The sequence below is a fragment of the Cydia amplana genome, chromosome 20 (assembly GCF_948474715.1).
Source record: "Cydia amplana chromosome 20, ilCydAmpl1.1, whole genome shotgun sequence".
NCBI lineage: Eukaryota > Metazoa > Arthropoda > Insecta > Lepidoptera > Tortricidae > Cydia > Cydia amplana.
In genome coordinates, this window is record NC_086088.1 from 12,959,938 (window position 1) to 12,984,017 (window position 24,080).

The 24,080-nt window shown below is 39.1% G+C and overlaps 1 protein-coding gene across 1 annotated transcript in view; it reads right to left on the reverse strand.

Annotated features, from left to right (window-relative positions):
* Nucleotides 1–24,080, reverse strand: part of LOC134657766 (G protein-coupled receptor kinase 2) — a 60,098-nt gene that overhangs the window by 18,360 nt on the left and 17,658 nt on the right. The window lies entirely within an intron of this gene.

The following is a 24,080-nucleotide window of genomic DNA, read 5'->3' on the forward strand; positions in this document are numbered from 1 at the left end:
GCATTTGCGATGGCAAAGTGTGGCAATGTCACCATTAATGTCTAATTTCCATATAAATATCACGTTTATAATGACACTGTCTCACTTTGTTCTACTGAAGTCCGTGCAAAGTTGATTAATATTCTAAACTAATAAACATTTAGTTATTACTCGTACTTGTCGCGAAATGAGTCCATGTATTCCCAAGCCATTATAATTACAGAGATAGCCATCGCTCCACGTATAGTAGGTTATCGTATTAATCATATATGAACTCAATGCGATTAAATTTTCATTATTACAGGGCGGCGGAGCGGAGCGGTGATAACAAACATTAATAACTCGTTAATAATAGACATTTTTATTTTTAACTCTCGTACGGTTAGGACGCATGCAAAATATCTTTTGAAATATTAATTCCCTTTTCAAAACTACCCCTTTCGCTTTCAGTCCGTTTACAAAACGTTTCATCTGCATTACTTACTCCTTTTCCCCAATACAAAAGTCCCTTTGGAAAATGTATTTTTGCAAAAAGTCCCGTTTGTATAGTGCAGGCTCTCTAGAACAGTGTCGTTTGCGTTATTATTACACCGCAGTTTGACTTTTGATTTTTTGATTGTTGACAGGCTGAATAGTGATGCCGTTTCCCACAACCGTTTCTTGAAATTTTCTCTTATACAATTGTGATATATTCGCCGTCTAATGCACAACTTTATCACATATCGCACATTATTGATTTTTGTGTTTTCAACAATACATACATCACTGGCTCAGTGACCCAAAGAGGATCTTGGCCTCTGACACAAGAGAGCGCCACTCTGTCCTATTCTGTTGTGTTTTCAACAATATTAGTATTTAATATCGCCTGTTCGAGCGAATATCATATATTAAATGAATTGTATGTGATTAAATGTTGATTACTGTCGGAGCGTTTCTACCGTTTTTTACTATTTATTGTTGAATGAATAGTGAAAATTTGACAATGTTTAGTGCTGCTGACCTATATTCAGAATATTCAGATACAGCCACGACTCAGATATAATGGCTTATTTTATATACAAGGAACTACTTTGTTTGTATATATAATATATATAACTGTTATGGCGCACTCTGTCAAAATAAGTTCCATGTTTTAAAGTATAATGAAGGAGAAGTCATGCAAGAACGCAGAGGTTTCCAAACTTTTTCACATTAAACTGGTGTTATCACTAGCTGGTAGAGCACATAATTATGGTTAATTCGTCATGACTTCTATTTTACAGAAAACCGTAGTAAGTTTCTCAAAAGTAAGCTTTGACTTTTTGCACCGAACGCGACAGCGCGCACTCGATGATATTTCCTTCATGAACTAAAGGGCACTAGGAAGATTGAACTGCCAGTTAAGTTAGCGCTTTACATTTGCCAACTAGTATATGTCCCTACCAGTAATTAATTACGAAAGTTTGTATGTTTGGATTTTAATTTATCCGCACGAAGTCGCAGGCAGAGGCTATAGTTTGATATAATCAGGGGTCGGACAAAAAGTGCGGATGACGTAAAAATGACGTAATCTTGCACACAGGATGATGTTTGAGTTTGTATTTAAACTTCCGTGTGACATGTAGTAACAAAGTAGTATTAATGAAGTAACAAAATAATCGTAAATAAATCCATGGAATTAATAATACAGGTGGTAGGGTGATGTAGTGAATAAAATAAATTTCACGAAACTTGCCACAATATTCGAGTAAAGATGACATTTTAGAGCGTTTTCTTATACATTAGTAAATATAAATTTTAGCTAAATATAATCGTGAAGATACAATAGCTAAACAATAACGAAGTCAATTTATTGTTCATCTGATTGACAATGTGGCAGTCAAAAACGTACTTACTCATTTCAAGCATCGCCACTGTCAATGACAATGAAAAAATTAACTGTGATCAACTCTGGCTAACGTGAGACTCGAACGTCTCGAACCCACATCTTTGGATTACCGATCCAATGCATAACTAATTTTGCCAGCTAACCATCCGTCATTTACCGCGAATTTAACCATTGCAAGCATGGTTAAACGTCTTTAAAAGGTATTAAATGAGGTTAATTTTGAGATATTAAGCGTTTCCACGTCCAAATGTCCAGCCGTTGGCTTCGCACGGAAGGGCGTCGGAATCGGTTCTCAATTAAACTTGGCCACTGTTCAAATTTCAAGCTTTGCTCTCTCGCATCTTTGGCCTTGCATCGCTCGCATGGAATTAAGCCGCTATCTGAACCTGCAAGTTTTTGGCCCGGTTTGGAGCTCAACTTTCGGCCTGTTTTAAAACGCTTGAGCATTGGTGCTTATCCGATCTTAGCTCCATTGTAGCTCGGCCTTTGGCGTCGCACGAATGCGCCCGCAGGAAAGCTCCAGGTCTTTAACACTATGGCTTCAGTCTTTATCGGCCTGCGCCCTCACTCTGCTCTCTTGCAGCTCGGCCTCGCAAAGAAGCGCGCCGCAATCGGCGCTCCAGGCGTTCGGCCGTCAGCCAAGCTTACACTTGGCGTTCGATTCTTAGCTGTATGCTTACCTGCAGCTCATCCTCTGGCCTCGCATTGGGAGGCGTCGAAATCAAGTCTTCGGTGTTACATGGAGCTCGGGGTTAGGCCTCACTTTTTGACATAAATCGGTTTTGTTGAATCGATATTGGTTAATGACGGAGCTCGATTTTCTTTGGACTGTCGACAAGACGTTTCCCTGATACAGTCAATCCGCAATTTTTAACTTATAGAAAAGATAAGGGCCTCGTTAAGATCTTCTGGCCAGAGCCTCGCCAAGATTAAGACCGCCTCCGCATCCACAGTTTATACGATATCAATTTTTTTCGTACCATTATTCAATAAATTATCCTTGAAAATAAAAAATGCATTTATTTCATAACTTTCTTACAGCAAAAACATGTTTTTTCGGTAAAATTTTGGTTTGAATTCTTTTTTCATTAATCGAAGGTGTTTCAAGGCCACGCCGCCGATTCGCCGCCGCCGCCGACCAATTTTGACCGGCGCGCCGCCGCCGGCTATATGCCTATCGGCGCTCATATCTATGACAGACGGACGTCCGTCCGTCCCACAGCGGCGCAGCGCTGCGCGGACGCAAGGGGCCGCGCGGCGCGGGGCGCGACAGAAGCGGGGCGTGATACCGGCGGGACGCAGTCTGTTTGACGTCGGTAACCTGTTAGCATGTGCCGCGGTCACGCGGCGCGGACGCGTCGCTGCGTCGCGCTCTGTGTCTGGCCAAGCCTTAAACACACAAGTGTTTAATGGTGCGTTTGGGACCTCATGTTACTTTTGCGCAAATAGTTACACAACTATTTGCGCAAAAGTTAATTAATAAGAAAATAGCTTCTAAAACTGCATAATGTTATTTTTGAACGATCGAACCAGCGAACGATGCTATCCGCGACCCCGGGCACGCAAGCCCGTCCCGCTCCATGATCAGCGAGCTGCGTTCGGAGAAGGACCTGAACTCTCTGCACCTTCACAGAACAAAAAAACAACTTTTTAAAATGTTTATGTACCACGAATCGGGAGCTCAAGCTGTAGTAGGTGTTGAGCTCAGTCGATTACAGACTGGCTTTTGAATAGGATCAGCCGATCGGCGCCGAAGTTATTGTAAACTTGCCAATTGTTCTGGCTCACTCTGCAAGAAGGGTTGTGTTGTCTTTGTGTACTTTTATTACTTAAATCTATATAAGAATAACGTTAAACAGCCTGAAGGCTCCACCGCCTAGTCAGCAGTGACCCTGCCTACGACGCAGGAGGTTCCGGCAGCGAACCCTGGTAAGGGCATTTACTTTTGTGTGTAGCATGAGTATTTGTTTCTCGGTTATGGATGTTATCTCTATCTGTTTATTTGTGTGTGTAAGTGTGTATACCGCCGCTTAGTACCCATAGTATACACGCTTTGCTTAGTTTGGTCACCAAATATATTATTTTATTAAAAATATTGAGTAGTGACACTATTAAGCGTAGCAATCGAAATCTTATCGCCCTACTTCCTTATGCCTTTTGTTAACTCAAATATTGACTTTGTGTTTTCACGTCAAGGTCCATATTGCAGTGAAGCGGCTCTCATTGTCTTTCGACTGTTGACAGAGCAGTTATCAATCTTGGCATTAATTCATCCTTAGCCAACGACTAATGATTTCCGCCCTTCCCTAATACAATGAAAACAGCTCACTCTTTATGGAAGTATAAATGACCTGTTTCCAATGCTACTGCTATTTTCCCTTCTTTTTGACTTTACAGCAATTCTTCCAATTGTTTATGGATATGGAGTCTCCATGAGACTGAGCCGATTTTGATAAATTTCTATAGGTAGATATAGTTGCCAAAATAAGTCAAGTAAATGTAAAGTGTACGTACTGTAGAGTCGGACCAAGCTAACTCTGCATGGCATTTGCAATGACAAAGTGTACGAATGTCATTATCAATCTCAAATTTCTATGAAAATATGACGTTTATAATGACACTCTCTCATGCACTTTGTTTTATTCAAGTCGGTTCAAAGGTAGCTTAGACGGACTATACCTAACTTAATAGAAAAAGGAAAATCATTAGGTTTCTGTACGTATATTGGTATGTGTTGGAGCTAAAAGACGGTGTCAACGTCCTTATATAGTAAATCTCCAACAGTACCAGAAAGGAACAATGGTTCAAGTAACAATGCAGTACAAGTGGTAAGTAGTTTAGTTGAGTCGTATCCAGGAGATAAGACGATTGAAGCTGGCGGCCAACTTCCAAACTCGGTTAGTTTAGTTCACTTCACTTCAATCTCCTATTCTCCTAAACTATAGCTACAGTTCTGTACAGTTACTCTCGTTAGTCTCGTTCAGGTTGTTTACTAACTATTCGTAAACTTTATTACAAACACATACCAGACATGCGCGAATTTATTTTGTCACCTTTATTTAAACTACCACTGATTCGTACTAAACGCTATGCATCCAGTTTTATCATGCGAACGGCTAAGGAGTGGAATTCACTTCCTGCAAATCTATTCCCAATCCACTATAACTTGGATCTTTTTAAATCGAGAGTGAATAGACATATTTTAGGTAAGCATGTTCCATCCTAGACTGCATCGGCACTTACCATCAAGTGAGATTGTGGTCAAATGCTTACCTATTTCTAATAAAAAAAAAACATTTACCACGCCACGCCCACTGGTTGTGTTTTCCGTAAATTTAGGAGTTCAAATTCAGTCAAATTGTACTATAAGTTAACAGTCAGCTAAAAGCTTGGAGAACACCCTGTTTAGGATCCTGTCACAAACAGACGTCCCTCCTTAGAGGCTGGGCCGATCTGTCCGTACACATCAATCTGAACCTTGTTAAATACTCGTAGAGATCAAGTCTAGCAAATGAAGTTTATTGTTAGTGTTCAGCAAGAGCCAAGCGCTCAAACCGAGCGCCGCGTTCAAACTTCAAACTAACAAGCACTTAACAGTTAACACTCGGCCCTAGACTTAAAGCCGTTTGTACACAAATAAATACTAAACTAAACATCTTGTACACATTTGCTTAAGTTGTCCAATTGCTCTCTTGACGATGGCAATGTTTATTTTGCTAGAAACGCTTTCACCAAAAGGTTTGCGATGATTTTTTGGTTCGTCGCGGTCTTTTAGTTTGGTGTTTTGCTTGTCAATATTATGGGAAGGGCGGGCGCGAATTTGTTTATGATATAGGAGGCAAACGAGCAGACGAATCCACTGGTGGTAAGCGATTACCGTCGCCCATGGACAATGGACTCCTATGAGTCCTATGTGACTGTCAAATAATATAAAAAGCATAGCCAAATGTCCTTATTTTTACTACACATGTTATTTAGTTATTGATTTTATTCTAGGAAAAGAAGTCTAAAGTCCACAGAAAATGACCTCATACACAATTTTGAAGTAAAATTATGTTCGCGTTCGTCATTTACTCAACTTTCTCTACTGACTGATGATTCATTGGTTTGTCTTCACATTTTGTATAGCGCCACCTTTGCAAACATTAAAGGCATCAGAAAAACCCAAAGGGTACAGCCGCCTTCAGATATATCGCAGCGGCCAAGGTGCTCACAAATAATGCCTAATAACACGCCTCCATTGCATTGTCAAGGCGCTAGAGTGCTTGTTCAGATATTTTTGAGCACCTCGGCCGCTCCGATATATCTAATGGCGACTGTACCAGCATCGATGTGACAAACGTCAAGGAATGTCACGCATCACGACTCTGAATATGAATGCGCGACGAATCCCCTGTTTGCTAGTTCTAAAGTAGGTAATCATCGATTGGCTTTTGGTAGACCTTATCTCGGTGGCATACGGTCTAGGATATATAGGATATTAAATATGTCGGCGATATATCACTTTGTTAAATTGAAGAATAAGAGCAGTCGCACACATCAATGTGTAACGCGAAATGCTCACGACACGTTCTGCGCACCTTTTTAGGGTTCCGTAGCCAAATGGCAAAAAACGGAACCCTTATAGATTCGTCATGTCTGTCTGTCTGTCCGTCTGTCTGTCCGTCCGTATGTCACAGCCACTTTTCTCCGAAACTATAAGAACTATACTGTTGAAACTTGGTAAGTAGATGTATTCTGTGAACCGCATTAAGATTTTCACACAAAAATAGAAAAAAAATAATAAATTTTTGGGGTTCCCCATACTTCGAACTGAAACCCAAAAAATTTTTTTTCATCAAACCCATACGTGTGGGGTATCTATGGATAGGTCTTCAAAAATGATATTGAGGTTTCTAATATCATTTTTTTCTAAACTGAATAGTTTGCGCGAGAGACACTTCCAAAGTGGTAAAATGTGTGTGTCCCCCCCCCTGTAACTTCTAAAATAAGAGAATGATAAAACTAAAAAAAATATATCATGTACATTACCATGTAAACTTCCACCGAAAATTGGTTTGAAAGAGATCTAGTAAGTAGTTTTTTTTATACGTCATAAATCGCCTAAATACGGAACCCTTCATGGGCGAGTCCGACTCGCACTTGGCCGCTTTTTCTGCCTATTCATACTATTCCGCAAAATAAGTATAGTTTTATAAAAGAAGATAAGTAGAATCTGACATGGAACTGCAACTGGAAGCATAGTTCACATAAAATAAAAAGTTATAATTTTAGTGAAGGTAAATTTTTAGTGATACTTGATGATAATGATTATTTTACCTCATTTCTTTGCATGTTTGGAGAAAAGCACTATATAGATTAGATTTCTTTATTTGTTAAAGAAAAAGACAGTATTATTTACAAAAAGATAAAACAAAGGCTTTCACTAAAAAATCGATACTCATCCACGAATTGCCATTTCCCGGCCCCTGCCATAATGTACCTACTATTGTTGCTCAGACATACTCGTAGATTCTAAAACTCACAAATATTATTAGAAATGCTGGTATCAGCAACTTTATTGTCGTTTCCCGAGTTACCAGTAGTTATAGTTACACGGCGATGCAGCCATATTTCAAACTTGGACCGGAGATGGCAGTTTAAATACGAGTTGCGGAATTTTTATGGAGAAACTCCTAAAATATGACTGGAAGGATAGCTGAGTAACTGAAGCGAATTCAATAGCTTTTCTATTAGTTCGATCTCTAGATGATACATTGGGTAAACGAAGATTTGACAGTTTTTTCATGGATATAACATGAAATTGTGAATTGATTCTGTCACAATTACATGTGAAAGTGTCATTACTGTCATTAGTTACTATTACGCGGAATATGGGTTAAAATATAGTTACGACCTTGATAATCGTTTGTCATTTTGACATCCTTATCCGTCATTTTGACATTTGGAAAAAATAACAAAAATAACAATTGGACTATTGTTTGTAATTAGAATACCACGGTCTCCAGACTCCATATGATAAAGAGGTTAGACATCTCTCTAAATACATAGTTAAGTTACGAGGGGCGTTCAAAATATTCTCGGTATTGATATCTTACGACCTCTTCTAAAATTTCTTTCGTTACTGGCCGCTAAGGTTTATTCATTGACATTAAAAAAAAGTATAATTCGAACCGAGATAGTCTTTTGTTTTTCTGCAATTGCTGAACAAACATGAACATCATGTGCGAATTGACAATGTTAACTAAATTAGAACATCGATGCGTGATAAAATTCTTGACAAAACAGGGTAAAAATCAAAAAACCATAAAAGAGGAAATGGATTGTGTTTACCGTGAGTCTGCTCCTTCTTTATCTACCATTCAAAAGTGGTCAAGCGAGTTTAAACGCGGAAGGGAGAGTATTGAAGATAACCCTAGACCTGGCCGGCCTGTAGTAGCTACTTCACAAGAAAATATTGATAAAGTGGAAAAACTTATATTGGAAGATGGTCGAGTGAAGGTAAAATCTATAGCACAAGTAACCAATCTCTCTATTGGTACCGTACATGATATTATACATGACCATCTTAATATGTCAAAAGTAAGTGCAAGATGGGTTCCGCGAATGCTGACTCGGCTTCAAAAAGACATGCGTGTAGCTTGTTGTTCCGATTTTATTGACCTGTGCGGTGAAAATCCTGATGAGGTGCTGCAAAGAATAGTTACTGGAGATGAAACCTGGGTTCATCATTATGACCCAGAGAGTAAACAAGAGTCCATGCAGTGGCACATTAAGGGTTCAGCTCATCCCAAGAAGTTCAAGGTCATCCCTTCAGCTGGCAAGGTCATGGCCACGATATTTTGGGATTGTGAAGGAGTATTACTAATCGATTATAAAGAAAAAGGTGTAAATATCACAGGACAGTACTACGCTAACATTCTATGTCAATTAAAGGATGTAATTAAAGAAAAGAGGCGAGGAAAGTTAACCAAAGGTATTCTGCTTCTGCATGACAACGCCCCCGTCCATACTGCTCATATTGCCAAGGCAGCTATTGTTGAATGTGGGTTTAAAACTGTTACTCACCCACCGTATAGTCCGGACTTAGCCCCCAGCGACTTCTTTTTGCTCCCCAATCTTAAAAAGGATCTGCGTGGAAATAAATTTTCTGACGATGAAGCATTGAAGGCGGCAGTGGAGGAGCATTTTTACACGAAAGATAAAAAATATTTTTACGAGGGAATAAAAAAAATAATTGATCGATCTTTTAAGTGTATAAACATAGGGGGGGAGTATATTGAAAAATAAAAATATCAAACTTTTCGTACTTGTTTGTTTTCATTCTCATACCGAGAATATTTTGAACACCCCTCGTATGTCGTACAATTGAAGTTTTTTGCTGGGCAATACAGTCGATGTAAACATGTCCAGATCGTCGAACTTACATACATATTTATATACATATTGTACATACGACAACGTTTAGGAGTTACGACGCATTACGTAACTAATAAACATACAATGCGATCGCTGTTGCTTCGTAAACACCGGCCTAAACCGGCCGACATGCGACAAAGACCCTAAATGTGTATTGGGATCGTATAACTTAAGGCCCTTTAGTTTGAGGTCGTAAAATGGTCGTTGACCGAGTAGACAAGAGCGTAAGTCGAGCATTCATACAGGGTGGTAGCAGTAAAACACTATTTCAAAAAAAAACACGATACAGTACAGTACAGATATTTAACTAATCATATTTTTACAGAGGCAAACTTATTTTTAAGGGAAATGATATGAAAAGAAAAAAATGGCTCTGTTTTTAAAGCCAAGATACCAAAACGACAATTCGTTTGGCCACTTTACTACCCTATTATATCATCCCGAATTTCAATCACTTTGTCAACTTCTAGCCAATCAAAGGAGTAGGTCATACTGAGCTCTATCTACTTCATAAATATAGCTGGTCAACCAAATCTTGTCAGTAAAAAAAGGCGCGAAATTCAAATTTTCTATGGGACGATATCCCTTCGCGCCTACATTTTTCAAATTTGCCGCTTTTTCTACTGTCAAGACCTGCTTGGCCATCTATATGTACCTAATTGTCAGTTAACCCAAAATTTGTAATGAACGCTGCACGCTGTACGTATCCTTACCTGATCAGACGTCGATGTTTTCTATGCGCCAAAATTTTTTTCTTAACTTACAAAAAACACCTTGTGTACAGAATGAGCATCTAAAAATATATTTACATTATTTCTAAAAAATTACTACCGGTCTACCTAGCTTTATTTGACGTTCATAAGCGCATTGTAATTATGCCTACTTGAATAAACTATCTTTTATCTTTTACTACTCCTAAATTTACCAACGAATTTCTTAGAATTTCCGACACCGACCCATTCGCTCCTTTCACTCTGTATACGACTTGACTCTTGTGAGTCACTTGTTATCATTAAGTAATTGCTTGAAATTTGGATGTCAATGGGCCTCTGTGATTCACGGGCTTATCTCGGGTCACCGCGTTAAGTGACTGATCCAATCCAATGTCAACCTTATTACACTGGAATATGGCCTACTTCCAGTCTTAATACGGCCCATCCCCCGTCCCGTGGTCACTGATCTATTATAAACCTTATTGCACAGTAATTAGGCCGACTACAGATAAAACAGATAGGTAAGTTACCGTTTTAGACAAGTGCTGCTGTTTTAACGACCGAACGAACCGATAGCGGGACCTTATTTAATTGAACTCTTATTTACACTTACGTTCATTTAACTTTACTGGTACAAAAGATTTAAAGGCAAGGACATTTGAACCAAAAAATGTCCCACCATTTGAAAATACGCTTTAATATATCGCAAAATTTTACAGAAAACTGCACCTACATCGGTCCACCCGTTTGTTAGATGGTAATTCTACAGATTTCAGGTGATGCTGCGCGCTGCATCAAAGATCAGACAGAAACGTGTGACAGTTTCAAATCAGATCAATGATGATGATAAATGATAAGATTTTTCATGAATTGGAAAGGAACTAAATGATGTTTAACCTACTTAACTGATTTTTACCAAATATTCCGTAGACTTGTCGCCAATAATACCTTAATTAAGAGCCAACAGGAGCTGAGATTTAAATATTTTAGGTAAATATTCCCGTCTCGCTAACGGAAGCGGCTCCTAAAACTAGTGCGATAAGGACAAGGCGAAAAATCCTGCGTAAAAATCTCAAAAATCGAGGTTTCGTACTCGACTGTTTCCTCCTCCAAAACTTAACCAATCGTAACCAAATTTGGAAATCTAAATGATTATGACATTATCTGTGTCGGACCGTTTTGCTTTTTTGGCTAATTGATATAAGTTTTGAATAGCGCGCCTCTCATTGCGGCATAGTCAATTAGGCCATTTTGGCCATTTTTGAAGGGCTCTAGCGCCTTAAAAAACAAAATATCAAAAAAAGCAAAACGGTCCGACACAGATATTGACAATATTAATCTGTGTTGAAAATATCATTGCTCTAGCTTCAAAACCCACGGAGGAAACAGTCGAGTACGTTTGTATGGAGAAATGACCACTCCTGTTGGCTCTTAAGTAGGTATGTACAATTGTACATTGACCTCCTCGACCGAAAGGAAGAGACCGCGATTCCCGCAATATTTACAGGCTTCGCGTAATTAAATAGAAATAAGAGTCGTAAAGAGTGGGCGGGATCAAGTTCGGGTCGGGGCCTCGGGACTTGGGGGCCAATCTCCCCGGCCGCCATTCCGAAGGTGCCTCATTTGTACATCTGCCTCTATTGGATTGGATTGCTAGTAGTTTAATCAGATAATAACATTGATTAAGAGGCCGGTATCGATTTTAGTCGCAAAAATGTAAAATTGATAGATTTAGTTTAGTCGATGAAATTGTACACCTTTTGTTACGTAATATAAATAACAAGTACTGGTAGCACGTCTTTTTATCTTGCACTTTTACAGATCATAATAATATTTTTGAGAACAGACTCACTAAATTATTAATGATTTTTTTCTGATGGACGTTTAGGTATACGCGCGTAAAGCACTGATTTTGTCGATCTTATTTGTAAATTTCGTAAAGTTTGGACTGCTTAAAATGGTAATTTTGTATTACACATATCCCGTACTCCACCTTTATATTTTTGTTATATGATATTGAACCAGAGTAAATGAAAGTTAGACGAAATCAATTTTCACCAGAAATTTCTTCAAAACAAGTGACAATTTTTCGTGAAAATCGACTCCATTTCAACGTAATTTTGATACTTAAACAATATACAACATTTCCTGAAACATCATTTTGTATAATTTACCACTATATTTTTTTAATGAATTTTTAAAAACTGCCCCTTCTCGTCATATATTGCCGGTGACGCACGCTCGGGGCGTCATTATTAAAAGGCAACATGAGAAGACGTGCTAATAGAAACCAATACTTGTTATTTAAATATTACGTAACGAAAGGTGTACAATTTCAACGACTAAATCTATCAATTTTACATACATTTTGGCTTTAAAATCGTTAACGGGCTCTTAACTTTGTGGTTTGTTATCGAGTTGCGTTGCTGCGTTGGGTTTAATTATTTACACTACAGCAGGAGCCCGTTTCTCAAAAGCTGCTTGTAACTTGTAATACAAGCGGATGTCCTTTTTGACAGCTTTTGATAGAAAGGGGCTAGGGGCTTCCACTTGTATTACAAGTTACAAGCTTTTGAGAAACGGGCCCCAGGACCCTAGTAAAAAAAACTATAAATACATACTAGTCGTAGTCTTTTCTTACGCAAGGCTGGAAAGGTTGGAAAACATTGCCGAACTCCGGTACGGTAATGAGTCTGGCTTCTGTTACGGCGGCTGATAATGATAAGAAAAAAATGTACCCCATAACCTTTAGTTGTTGAACTGAAGCAGGCATCGCTACCAATTCAATACATAGACAAAGTATTATAGCGCCGGAATCGAGTCCGAGAAGCAATAAGTTCCCGAAGACACCCACACACTATCGGATCAAGGATGTTCGTCTGTACCCGTATTACGGAATTAAGTTGTTCGGTTCGAATCCAAGGCTGACCATATAGCTGGTAATAAGCTAAGCATATAGCGTATTGTAGCGGGGGGCATTTTATTTAAATAACACACTACTTTTTTAACGTATTATTTTGTTTTGAAAAAAAATGACGCAAAATTTCCTTATATTTTTCGTACATTCATTTCGTTACTATGATACTGTCGTATACGAAGAATTTTAACGTATAATGGAAAAAATACCTAAGGACACTTTTACGAGTAGATCGCAGTTGACTCGTCTAAGTAATATTATCTGCTGATCTCTGCGAATGTGGGTTTGGTGACTTTAGTGAGCCGTCATCCCGAGGAACAACAAGTTGCCGAAGGCACCCATGCACGCATCACTACTGGATCGGGGATGCTGATCTTTTATATATGTACGTACAATCGAAAGTTTTAATTTATGACCCACTTTGTACCTTGCCAAAGTGACAATAGTATGAGGTCTCTAGCGACTTTCATATTGATTGTCACTGTGCAAGGTACGAGATGGGTCCTAAATTAATACTTTCGACCGTACACTCTATTGTATGTAAATTATTTGCAGGCATTTAACGAGCAATATAACAGTCCAAGTTGAATGTGCACCTGACGTGACGTGACGTGGCACACACAGTATTTTTCATTACACTTAAAAAGGGAAATTTATTTTTATAAATTGAACCTCTGCGGCCTCTGCCTAATTTCGTGTGTACATTACAGATGATGAAAATTCGTTTTCCTATGATTCTGCCTTGGCAACACCGATTGTTTTCTGTTATGGTTTAGCAGCGCGTGAAACAGCATTTCGATTCCGAGTTTAGTTTTCCATCGTGCACACTGTTCCTTGGTAATTCGTAGACCTTAATGCTAATAGATAAGGTCGATGAATGGTCAGAAAGAGCATTGTTGTAGGTGCCATGTTAGACGGCTAGATCAAGCGGGTTGTTTTGGCAACAATGGCACTAATACCGTCATTATGAATGCTGAGAGCTGATGTTGTTTTGTACAATCAATTGTCAACTGAAATAAATGATATATACTAAAGGCTTGGCCAGACATAGAGCGCGACGCAGCGCCGCGTCCGCGCCGCGCGACCGCGGCACATGCTAATAGGTTACCGACGTCAAACAGACTGCGTCCCGCCGGTATCACGCCCCGCTTCTGTCGTGCCCCGCGCCGCGCGGCCCCTTGCGTCCGCGCAGCGCTGCGCCGCGCGGACGCGGCGGGACGCGGCGGGCCGCCGCGTCGCGCTGGGTCACATCAGTCGGATCGGACGTTAGGCAGCGAGCGGTGGTGCGCGGGATGAGGGCGTGTTGAGAGCGCGGTCCGCGCGCGCCCTGTTTGAACAGTCATCGCGTCGGCATCACGCGGCGCTGCGTCGCGCTCTATGTCTGGCCAAGCCTTAAGAAAAAGTGATCAAGGCATCCAGTGCCCCAGGCTGGAATCAACCCAGCGTCCTCTGCTATCGCGGCAGGTGCCTGAAAATAATTTAATTTGTTCGAATACTTCTAATAGTATCAATTGTCTAATTTAACGCCCACAATCAATCAGCTGATTGTGGTTATGATAAAGATATCATATTTTCGCGATCGCGTGTGATCGGTGTGATGCGGCGCTGATGCGAGTGATAATATTATTATCACAATGATTTTCTCTAATTTTCTAAAATAAATCTAAAATTCACTAATATCTTTCAAGTTAAGACACGAATCTTAAGGGTGAAAGAAAATGGTTAAACTTTTAGATAACTGATATAAGTACCCGAAAGTTAGAAAATAGTTAGCTGGTGTAATTTTACATAAAATGAGTGAAATATTCGGACACTCTTTTATTTATATGTTTATCAATATTTCTACCAGCTTACCTAATTTTAGGGAATTTACCACCTCATCCACTATACATATCCGACTTACCAAACATATACCTATGTTCGATAGAGGCCCTTAAGCCCTTGCCCTTAACCCAAAAATGACAAAATTACTCATTTAGAAATTATTAACGGAGCAAATTTCCAACGATGCCGATGTTCCTAAGCAATATAGGAAATGTTCCACTTAGAAGGGTTTGTGTTACAAGTTGGCAAGTTAAACGACGAAGTCAGGGAATGGTATGGGAGCCGTGGAACTTTGCCAAGGTGCCGGCTATTCACTCGCCGAAACTATGCCTATTGGAATACCCTTTTTAATAGGTAAAAAAATCTTCCAATCTTCACACAATGCATCGTCAATATATAGGCTAGTTTCCATAGGTAAAGCAGTGAAATCAGCAAATCTTTATAAAACTTCAAACATTTTTAGATTTAGTAAATAATATGAGAAACGTAACCTACAGCACAGCATTACTTACAAATAGATTCACTGTACACGGGCTTTTGCTGAAAATAAATAAATAATATTAAAACTACATGTACTTTACCTTTACCTAATGTCAATTATTACCTATTACCTAAGTAGTCAATAATGTCAATTTATTTATAACACGTACACATTCCTCTTGGTGGGATTTTGCTCAAAACTATTTGTTATTTCCTTCCACGCCGATACTCGGTGTGGGTGGCAACGTTGAACCACTATAAACAAAGCAAAGCATTACGTACTTCATACGTCAATGTGATAACAGTGGGAAAATCGACAAGTAATTATAGACATTAATTACCTATAGCGAGTTCATTAATTACTCGCTGGGTTACCTGGGTTAAAGGTAGTCAGACCAAACTAACGTTGCACTGAGCTACTGACTTGGCAAGCGATAGAGTTTGGAAATGACACCGTGAATCCTAATGTAGCAATCCTATGAGAATGTGAACAAGTCTGCGTGGAGTTAGCTTGCAAGCGTCATCTATTACCCTACCCCGCATTTGACACCTATCTCGGAGACCATTATACTTGTTTAACTACATTACGCGCGCGAGGGCTCATTAATATTTTTAATTAAGTCCGCGAGCGTGACGGGAGTTACTTACTGTTCTACACACATCCCTAATATAACCCTTAATACCAAGGCATAAGGTCCATCGATGGGCCGTTAAGTTGCTGTTAATACAGGGTGTCCCGGGGAAGATTTCCGATTTCAAAATATGATTAAAAAAACTTTTTTTTTATCTGATTTTAATTGAGGCTTTGGACACTAAAAAAACTTAACCATTAAAACCAACTAACATATTATTTATTTTTATAATAAAAAGGAGATGAATGCGGATTTAATTTTTTGAAACTCACATTTTATGCCCAGCTTGCAATCAGTTTAGTTGACGCCGTTGACGGTGCAACATTCTGCAGCCCGTTCTCAACATTCACGAAACTAAAAAAAAACCCCTCCGCCTCCCTCGCACTACGCCATCATATAAATAAATTATTTTAATTTGGAATCGGAAATCTGCCACGGAACACTAAATATTACTATATAATAGTCTGGTGAGGAGTATTATGGAATATTGCAGCGTTGTCTGGCGGCCGCATTATGCTACTCACTCACTACGGTTAGAGCGTATTCAAAAAAGGTTCACTCGTCACTTAGCTTTTCAGGCACGTGTTATGGCTAAAAGATCAATATCCTATCAACGGAAACTGCAATATTTCAAGATGGATTCCCTAGAAGACCGACGGACGCTCTTAGATGCAACTTTTTTGTACAAGTTAGTGAACCACAAAATAGATTGTCCACAACTACTGACATTGTTGAATTTTCGTGCTCCATCTCGTTTCCCCCGTAATGCTATCACCCCTCTTTACGCCCCGCTTAGAAGATCAGTCTCAGGCACTAACTCTCCAATATGCAGGTTATGTAAAATTGCTAATGGTTGCTGTGACAAGGCGGATATGCACTTTGACCCACAATATAGATTTATAACATTTGTCAGAAAATATTTGTTAAAAAATAAATAATTAGATAATAAGTTTAAATTTAAGTATTTTTATAGTTGTTTACTTATATATGTTTTGCATGCGGTGTTTACCTGTAACTGATTGTGACACCACTCCTTTTATGTAATAGCTAGTACTTTTTTAATGTATCGATGTCAACAATTGTTGGTGAACCTTAAATAAATAAAATAAAAAATAAAATAAAATAACACCCTGTACATAGTAACACCACAGATAAATCATGCAAATCCTGCCCGTTACTGACGCACTCAACTGATCTCGAGACGCGCTAAAATGAACCCTATATCCTACGAGTATATATATAGAACGTAACGTGTATGGGCAGCGCCAGCGGGAACTTACAGTACTGTGCTTGGGACCGAAACGACTTGCACACAATTAAAACGGCCTTTTAGCTTAGTGGGTAGCGAGTAGCGACCGCGCGTACGAAGCTTAGAGGTCCAGGGTCCGAATCACGATTAGGGCTTTATTTGTGTAAGTGCATATCTAAGCGTTTTATAATACAGCACCGCGATTTAACGACAGTAAGATAAAGCGACAGAATTAGACCAATAATTTGGTTTTATTGTTTCAGCCTAATGAAAGGAAAGCTGATTTTAAATTGGCATCGCCAGCCATTCTGCTAATCTAAACCTTATACTGAAGCAAAAACAGTTTATGGTTGGAACGAGAAGAGTGAAGAGATGAAGTAGGTTGTCTCATGTCTGAATTATTCCAATTCCTGGGCGCAGGAGAGTCGATCGCACAAGAGTACATTCCAATTACTGTTGGACTTATCTAACTTTGCAATGACAACGTGTGTAAGTGCCACCATAAATGTCATATTCCTAAAAAACATAATTATGACGTTAGTGGTACTGGTACTTCAAAATCTTCAAAGTGTCAACCACACTTTGTCATTTCAAAGTCGGTGCAGGGTTATTATTATTGCTGTATTACATTATATAACCAAGCTTGAACAATTATTCAATCGAAATGCTCAGGGGGCCTAGCCCAGATTATCATTTTGGCCTCCAGACTTCTGATTGAATGCGGCCGGATTCGCACACGGAACATTGCTGCATAAGACTATAGATAGGCCAATTAGAACGTGCACCTCACATCATATCGATGTTTGATCGAGTGTGAGCGAGACGCCCGCGCGAATGCTAACTGATATGATTCAAATATCGGTTTGATGAAAGGTGCACGTTTGAATTGGCCTGTATATCGCTCACACCTCACACGCCGGAGCGGCGGCGTGCGGCTCGGCATCAGTCAGAGTGACAACCGCGTAAGCTCGGCGGCTCGGAAACAAGCCCCGGTGAATATTGGATGAGTTGGCGTCATCTTACGCCACCGGACCTTCCCAGGGACAAGAGTTAGCACAATCCGCATTCGCTTCTGACCTGCGAATTAGTTTTCTTTTCAGGGGCGAAAATGGGGTTAAAAACGTTTATAATGACTTCTGGGGTGGATTGCATTTGTTCAATATGTTGTCAGCAGACAGAAATTGAAGTGAAATCTATAGGTACGCGGTTTTTCGCATCTATCTCCTTAGCATAGCAGCATGTAACGTGCCCTCGGCTCTTGACCTTGAGCCGACCCCTGCATGCCTCCGCGAGGCAATATCGCGTGCGACGCCTGAAAATGCCGACCCAACGCCACAGTCTCTCGTACTTACGTACCTACATCTACGGAATTCAGACCTTAAATTATACCCGGTCTTATAGCAATTACTATTTACAGTTGAATACGGAATTCAAAACTAGTCTTATATTTATATCGCCAATAAGTAAGCAGAAACATAAAAAAATAGATGTTATTTTTAAGCGATACAGCAGAAGCGGTCATCAGTCGATAACAGACGAGTTTCATATGTAAAACTTCTACTCGCTCTAATTTCTTTGTATTACAATTTTTTTTATAAATTAATTGGTTCATGGCATGGAGGCATGGACGCTGAATAAATACACAACAGACAGACTTGCTGCCTTTGAGATGTGGCTCTACCGCAGAATGTTAAAAATCTCATGGACCAATCACATTACGAATGAAGAAGTACTACGTAGAATGAGGAAGAAACCAGAAATACTCAACATCATTAAGAAAAGAAAAACAGCCTATCTGGGTCACATCTATAGAAATGAAAAATACGCTTTATTGCAGACAATAATCGAGGGAAAGTATGAGGGAAAAAGAGGGAGAGGTAGACCTAGAAATAAATGGATAGATAACATTAAAGACTGGACGCATACAAAAGACGCAGCCACCCTCAAGAGATTGGCAAAGACCAGAGAGCTGAATGCCATGCTGACCGCCGACGCCCATTAGACTGGGCATGGCACCAGAAGAAGAAGAAGAATTGGTTCATCCCGGAATTTCTTAACAAATTTAAAAGTTCAAAAATTCATTACTCGAAAACTATGAAAAATCGGCTAATATACATGGGGTATATTTTGATAGCTCACGATGTGAAGAATCTAAAAAAAAAATTTAGACGTCTATGTTTGGACCATCCTGTAGAATACTATGAAAACCTAAACATGCGTAACCTCGACACATGCTGTCAAATTGTGTGTGAATTATACAAGGCACGTGTCAGCAGTTATATTATAGGTATAAGAGTAAACACGCGGGGTTTACGCAAGATTATTGTATTTGCGCAACTCCATCAAAGTCCCGCTCATTAACGGGTTAACAAAGTTTTACAGTAGCTGGAGTCCGTGTGTGTGTGTGTGTGTGTGTACCTACAGTACAATCAAAAGTAATGGATCAAACTAATGTGACTGATACCTGCGGTCCCCTGCAGCATGCACATTCATCTCGCTCCCGCTTACGCTCAGTGAGAGTAGAACACAAATCTACGGGGCCTTAACAGACAGTTTCGTGCAGCCGATCAACAGACTGTTGTTGTTGTACTATAGTAACGGCACCAGTCATGGGACATTTAAGAGGAAATTTGGAGTATTTGTGATATTTCCCTGTTACATGTAAAAGTTCTACCGCTTAGCTTGTTAAAAGATGAATATCCTATCCTTCTTTCATGTTTCAGGCGTGTTGTATCAAAGATACTGCAGTTAGTTTCCACATAATTAATAAATTAAAAGTATGTTTTTTTTCTCCAGTCATGGACACCAAAGCTCCAGTAATGGAACCCCGGTAATGGACGTTGATCCAGTAATGGGCCCCCTATAATGGGCATACCCTATCAGTATAAGATATTGGAAAGGGAATAAGTTTTTGGAAAAAACTAGTTATTAGTCATTTTTGTCACCCGATTGCATTGTCATCCGATTTGAATACGTATCCAAAATTTCAACTCAATCGGAAATCCAAAAGTGGCTCAAATGCCATTTCCAAGATTTGAACCACACTAACTAATACAGGGTGGATTTTCTTTTTGGGTCAGTGAGGGCAGCTATCAGATCCCGTGCTGCTACGAGAAAACCTTCCCTCGATTTCAAATTAATGAAGATTGGCTCTTACAGATTTTGGAAAAAACATACAGGGTGCGAGGAAAAGGTAATTTCTGACAAACTTTTTTTTGTGCCGATCGATCCCATTCCTATTGAAGATCACTTGTATGGAACCAAAAAAAAATTTCCGGCTAGAAAAGCCACAAATCGAGAAAAACTTTTCCCATACAATTTGTATGAAAATGAAAACTTTTATTTTTCACATGCTATTTTTGTATGTCAATCGATTCCATTCCTATCCAGTATCAATAGTTTCTTTGGGGTCAAAATTAAATTTCACATTTTCTCCATAGTAAATGTATGGAAAAAGTTTTTAATAATTTGTGGCTTTTTAGTACATTACCGTAAGTTGACCCCAAAGAAACTATTGATACTAGATAGGAATGGAATCAATTAGCATACAAAAATAGCATGTGAAAAATAAAAGTTTTCATTTTCATACAAATTGTATGGGAAAAGTTTTCCTCGATTTGTGGCTTCTCTAGCCGGATTTGTTTTTGGTTCCATACAAGCTTTTGATCCTCAACAGGAATGGGATCGATTGGCATCAAAAAAAAGTTTGTCAAAAATTACCTTTTTCTCGCACCCTGTATGTTTTTCCAAAATCTGTAAAAGCCAATCTTCATTAATTTGAAATCGAGGGAAGGTTTTCTAAGACCGTTTTCTCGTCGCAGCACGGGATCTGGTAGCTGCCCTCACTGACCCCAAAAGAAAATCCACCCTGTATACAAACTAACAGGGCAAGTTCAATATAATTTTGTAAAAACGATATTAATTTATCCGAAGTCCGAGGAGACCTCCTGACATAGTTCGTACGAGTAACTACATTATACTTCTGTATTGTTTAAACATGAAATTACGCCATGGCAAGCATCATTATGTAAATTATCCCATCATAGGAGGTATGCAGTTTTACAGCTCCTATAATGGGATTGGGCAAAATACCACTATTTTTTATACATCTCTAGAGTCACAACATAATGTGTTGTATACCTTATCTCATGGTAAATGCAATTAACAAAACACATTCTAGTTTACACCAAGTAATAATTAATTACAATTTAATATATGAACTCGCCTCTCTTAGCGAAGTTGTTAAGAATTCTTACTGGTTATTTTTTCCAGTGACACGACAACTTTTGGGTTGGCGCCAATTTCTTAAAAAGTAACCGAAATTAATAAAAAGTCAAACTTAAACAGCTCTATGACTCTTATTTATGGTAAAATATTGCCAGTGTTTATAAACTACTTTTACATACTTATTTTAGAGGATTTGTGGTTTTATGTCCCATTACCGGTTCCACGTCCATTATAGGGTCCATTACATTATATAGGTATATATACGCCGTTACATGAAGGAGCCAAGGCACTGCTAGTGGCGGCTGTGTGACGTCACACCACATCGCAATTTTGCGTCACCCGCATCATTTTAAAAGACGCAACTTCTGTATTTGAATGAGTAATGCCTGCTTCGTATGGCGCGCACAATTCCTTATGGTAATAATTTAAGATGAGACCTATTTTTATGTATTTAGTTACTCACGCCTGTTCTTTTTTCTATTGGATGTATAGAATTTTGTAACAAACACAAGTGTGAAGATGATACTACTAGTAAATAGAGACAAACGATTATCAACATTGTATTAGATTTGACAGGAATTTATGATAACACCATTAGTTTTTAGTTAAGAAAATGGAAAATCAGCGTGAATTTAATATTGATTTTTACTCCCAGACTATTTGATTGAGGTGTCTATTTAGCATTTTAAATAATATCTTCTTGTCACAAAAAGAAGCAATCCTTTTTTAGGGTTCCGTACCCAAAGGGTAAAAACGGGACCCTATTACTAAGACTCCGCTGTCCGTCCGTCCGTCCGTCTGTCACCAGGCTGTATCTCACGAACCGTGATAGCTAGACAGTTGAAATTTTCACAGTTGATGTATTTCTGTTGCCGCTATAACAACAAATACTAAAAACAGAATAAAATAAAGATTTAAGTGGGGCTCCCATACAACAAACGTGATTTTTGACCGAAGTTAAGCAACGTCGGGCGGGGTCAGTACTTGGATTAGGGTTGCCAACCGTACTTTATTATATAGTATTGTACTATATTTTGGCTCTCTGTACTATATACTTTTGGAAAAATATATAGTACGCTAAAATACTATATTTCCGATTAAACGTATATTACACTTATGTTTAGTATTTCATCTAAAAGTACTATATTTTTTTGAAATGTACTATATTTTTGATGCCTTATTCTGGAAAATACTATATTCTACCAAAAAATAGTTGGCAACCCTAACTTGGATGGGTGACCGTTTTTTTGCTTGTTTTGCTCTAGTTTTTGTTGATGGTGCGGAACCCTCCGTGCGCGAGTCCGACTCGCACTTGGCCGGTTTTTTTTTTGTATTTTTCTTGAGATTTTAAATGGAATTGTTTAAGTCCCATATCCTCGCGGGACTCCAGTGCGCCTACTTGGCCTTAAATAATATGTAAAATGTAAAATAGTTAAGTATGCTCACGCGCAGCGCAGGGTAATTAGGATGCAGACATGCTCTGCTGATGACGTTAGACGCGTCGCACGGTGAATTTTTTGCCGCTATACATACCTATATGCTATTTCAGATATCCCCCCTTGTCACACTTTTTCTTAAGTTAGCTAAAGTTACACGTAATATATGGATGAATCCTAAGTATCGCTCCTAGCTAGCGCCGTCGCAATAAAGTCAGGGCTGCCGATAAGGAAAATTAAAAAGTCGCTGTCAATTCAATTACGCCGGAGCTTTTAGTGCGGAAAATGTTCCACGATAATGTATGGGAAACTCTTTGTTGGAGATAAACAACTTTTTACGCTATTTTTACGGCGACATTTTTTATTGTGCCACGTAAAAGTAAAACCTTTGAACTTTGAGTTCGTTAAAGTAAAGACACTCGGGAAGAGCCATCGCATCATATTGCTTGCATTGGCTTTTTGCAGCGAATGCAGCGATATGTTATTTTTACTTCAAGGACGTGCTACATGAATCCAAATAAAATAAAACGTGACATGGTTGCTTTTAACATCTCATGCAACCAATGGCACCTGCACCCCTCTGGTGTAGTGTCGCAGGTGTCCATAGGCGGCGGTGACTGTGAGTCACTTCTGGATGAGTTTGGCTCAAGGCTGGGACATGTGGCTTATTTAGAGAGAGGACTATCTTCAGCAGTGAGCGATAAAAAGCTGAAATTATGAGAATGGTCAGGTTGCCTTTCCACTGAGGCGGGGATGAAAAAAGATAAGAGGAGAATCAACCAAAAGCATTGGTTGTAATCCAGCGGAGCGCAGAAGAGAACCAATGGTATTGCTCCGCCTCGTATATAGACAGGCAGCCTAACAGTATTACTGTATTTGATTAAAACAGACTATAACAGAAGAGTATAGTAGGTACACTATTATTAGGGCAGCCCTACATACCCAGTGGTGTGTTTGTGCGGGGGCAATAAGCAGTGATTTCCTGCGCGCGCGCACTTCGGAGGTCTAATCCTAATCGCGTGCGTGATTTAACTAGAGCCCGTCAAAGCTAACTCTGCACCGGCCATAAAAAATAAATAAGGAAACCGACGAGTGTAGAATTGTCTATTATGTCATTTATTTCCACATTGTTCATGCTAAATGATAAAACGGAAATAAAAACATTGCGAATTACGTCAGTATAATAATATACATATTATGCAATACCTATTACCTAAAGTGACAGTAAAGTCCTGAACCATAAAATCCAAACTACATACATGCCAATTTATCTAAATAATAAATAGTATGGAATCTCGCCGACCGAAGATAAAGATAAAAATCTAAGAAATTAAGGT